The 3,693-nt window shown below is 35.5% G+C and overlaps 1 protein-coding gene across 1 annotated transcript in view; it reads left to right on the forward strand.

Annotated features, from left to right (window-relative positions):
• The window catches only part of nsmfb (NMDA receptor synaptonuclear signaling and neuronal migration factor b), a 38,946-nt gene extending 35,786 nt beyond the window's left edge, over positions 1-3,160 (forward strand). Inside the window, exon 16 of the mRNA XM_084056058.1 lies at positions 1-3,160. This exon is cut by the window's left edge and continues 1,413 nt beyond it. The gene's annotated coding sequence lies outside the window, so the exon portion shown is untranslated.
• The last annotated feature ends 533 nt before the right edge of the window (positions 3,161-3,693 follow it).

Consider the following 3,693-nt stretch of genomic DNA (forward strand, 5'->3'; position numbering starts at 1 on the left):
GCACCATATAACATAGATATATTAGTGTACAAGTTAACCATTTTCATCATGCCGTCCCTATTTGGGCATGGGTGAACATTCTTTTAAAATAAAATAAATTGTCAAAATGATACATATATGTTAAACAAAATGTGTTGCACCACTATTTTGCTATTCATCATACAATAACGTATGTAGGGCTTAAGTGGTTAATGTACTGGAATAAGGCGATGATTAGGTGTTACTGTATGTATGTACTGTATATATATATATCTACAGTATTGTTAGTTTTTCCATTGCTGTTGCGAGAGCCATTCATTTGTGAGATATGTTCTTTGCATGGGTGTGTTAAATGCTAAATCAAAAGGACAGAGGAGCTACTTTGGATTTTTGGCAACATATCACACAAGAAATGTAATAATTATTGAAGAACAACATCTATTAACCATGACATATTTGAGGACCCCTGTCAAAGCCGTTGGTATCTTACTAACTTTTCACCACTATTCATTGAGTCTTATAGGTTAAGGGATTTATTCTTTTTTAACCTTAATTTAACCAGGTTATTTAGAACACATTGTTATTAGATGCCTAATCTACTTAATGCATGTACTGTATGAGAACACATTGTTCATAAAGGGTTTAATTTCAAAATTAGGTGAGAGTGAGAGGGTCGCAGTTGAATGTTATCTTTACCTACGACCTTTGCATTATATAGATGCATTTGTGAGGAAATATGGGTTGTAATCTGTAAATATGCAAAGGTTTTTATAGCATTATATAGCATAAAATTGTTCTATCAAAAATGGGACCCAGACAAACTTAAAGTCATTGTAGAAGCTCAGGAGCACATGGTTTTCTGTCAAATTTGTTTAGGGTTGTGTCGTATTTTTGTCAGAAATCTTGAGTAATTTGAAATCTGTAATGCGTTACTCCTGTAACCCTGAAACATGTTAGTAGTCTAATAGTACATGAGAAATATGAATTTAAAGGGAACTATTACAAGATAAAAAACATATGTTATCAAGTCCATCCTCAAAGTTTGAGTTTTTTTTCCTTTACGTTTCTCCTTTGTCATTTAGAAACCTGCTCCCAACTGTTTACAAACATATATGACGACAATCAGGGGATTCATGTGAAGATGTGGGACAAAGCCTGTTCAACAAGTCAATGATAACTCATTTAGCATTATTAAATCAGAGGCAATTCTAATTACAAAAACCTGTTTGCAGACAGATTTTGGTTGAGCACCTCCCATATACGGTATATTTTTGTTTGTTGTTTTGGAGTGCATCCCATCGCTGGGAAAAAGAACACAAGTATGATTGTTATTAACACGCATGTATAGTACTATGGCCCATTAACAAAACTTCTTCATATTTAAATGTAGCCTATAATTTTACTTTATATGAAGTTTATAGATGTATGCCATTGTCACCTTAACATAGTGAATGTCCTTACATACTGTATCTATTGGCTTGCCAAAACGCCGTTGTGCCATATCCTTTCTACTGTTTGTGTTGTGTATTTTGTTGTTTCTGTTAATTTCTTGTGTTTGGCCCAAAGAGTGGCAGGATATTTATATTTATTGCAGTGAAGATGAACATCACGGCCTTCACAACTCTGTGTACATATTAGCGGTCAAACTCTCTTGTCTTTGTCATTGTGCAGGATCTCTCATTGTTTCCAGGATGCAATCTTATGTTGATGTCTTTGCACAATCTTGGATGAGAAAACTAAATGCGTAGTGTGCATTAACTTAGATGCTAAGCTTCCTGCTGTCCAAATTAATATTCTGTAGCAATAGTGTGGCATTCTTGGTTGGTACTGTTACTTGAACTCTGATATTGCCCTTTTTCCCCAATGACAACATACATGATGTGTAATATATTAGAATGTAATGTACTTGTCTGCAATACAGACCTGTTTTAAAGACTATTGACTTACTGTTCTGTGGTTGATAGAAAAGAGGAAATGTTTTGGAAGTAGTCAATGTGATATACAGGCCACAGTGTAATAGCACAGCTTGCTTCTAACAGAACGCCAATAACCTACTTAAAATGTTGTAGAAATGCTTCCAAATGGTGATCTGGGTCACCTGGCTTTCTCTGCTGCCCATTACTCGGAAGGGAAGAGAAAGAAAAACAGAACATGCCACAACATAAATCTAATCACAGAATCCACATTTGTTGTAAAGGAATCTGAAGTCAATACCTTTAATTCTGCCACTGTGTCAGATGTAATTGTGAATTGGATTCCCTTCGAAACAGAAAGCCTGATATATTTCTGTTTCAATTATTTGTAGAACAGTAGCCTAACTCAGCCTAAATCTTAATTAATTTTAATGAAATGTTTATGACAAAGTGTTTTCTGAGTGTTGGGCAGTGGAGGAAGCAGTGATCTCTTTCTATGGACCATATTTCTTTGGTAATCTCTGACAAATAAGAGCAAATGCGGGCATGACATGATTACTCATAGATTTCAGATGTAAAAAAAAAAGTCTCTTCAGCGAGAATTTGATTCAACTTGTCTGCGCAAACAAACTGTAACTTGTCGTGCTGGCTCAACGAATCGGTCATTGCCATTTCAGGTGGGACATACAGTCATTACAAAAAACAAGACATCGGTCTTGATCGCTTCACTTCCGCCATTAATTTAAGATAAAACCGTGTTTCAGCCGTTGAAGGAAGAGTATATGACCGTCTGTTTTAAATCGGTCCTAAGCATTGTGCACTGTCTGAAGAGATTACCAGGCGCTCGGTTGGGAGGTTTAGTTTGATGATGAGTGATTAATGCTGTTTTGATTGCCCCATCATACCCCATTGAGCTTTGATTATATTTTGTCAAAGAAGGGGTTGGCAGTTGTTTGACATCTCACTTTACTTCTTCAAAACTTCACCTACTCAGCTTTGTGTTTTTGAATCACTGTTTTAGGTCATTTTAGTTATTACACAAGGAGAGGTTGTACTGTAGGAGTTATAGCTTTGGTAATTCTTTAGGTAGATTTAATCTTCAAATGTCTTGATAAAGACATTGTTGTTTGTAAAATGTATAGCAATTGGTATTATTGTATAGTTGATTTTGATACTAGGAAAAGTGAAGATAGATTGGGTAGTGTAAGCCTAGTCGAAACGTTTTTCTTTAGAATATAAATGTTATAGCAATTTAATCCAAGGTGGAAATTTGCCGTAATTTAAATCATAGCAAATAAAAATACACAGTTTTTTGAATTGTATAACAATGGTGATAACCTGTGAAAATATGTTTTTAAAGCATTTTTCCAGTAAACTTTACCCAATTCTAACCAATTTATGTTGTCTTCATTGGTTGTTGTTTACAGTTCCATAGATTGCACTGAAAGATCCTCGGTGTTAATTCATCCATTTGAAACATTAAAGGTCAATTTGGTTATATTTGTACACTCTCAAATTGAATTAACACTCAGGATTGTACTGTGTAGGTTATGTTGTCAGACTCTGTACAACATGCTTAGCATGTGACACACATACGCAATCACCCAGGCTGTTTCTTAGAGAGACACACACACACACACACACACACACACACACACACACACACACACACACACACACACACACACACACACACACACACACACACACACACACACACACACACACACACACGCACACACACGACTATACACAGTCAGTTTAGCTTAGGGAACTTGGGGTATTTGTCTTTGTGTGAAGA

The sequence above is a fragment of the Gymnoscopelus microlampas genome (genome assembly GCF_963454915.1).
Source record: "Gymnoscopelus microlampas genome assembly, chromosome: 4".
Lineage (NCBI taxonomy): Eukaryota > Metazoa > Chordata > Actinopteri > Myctophiformes > Myctophidae > Gymnoscopelus > Gymnoscopelus microlampas.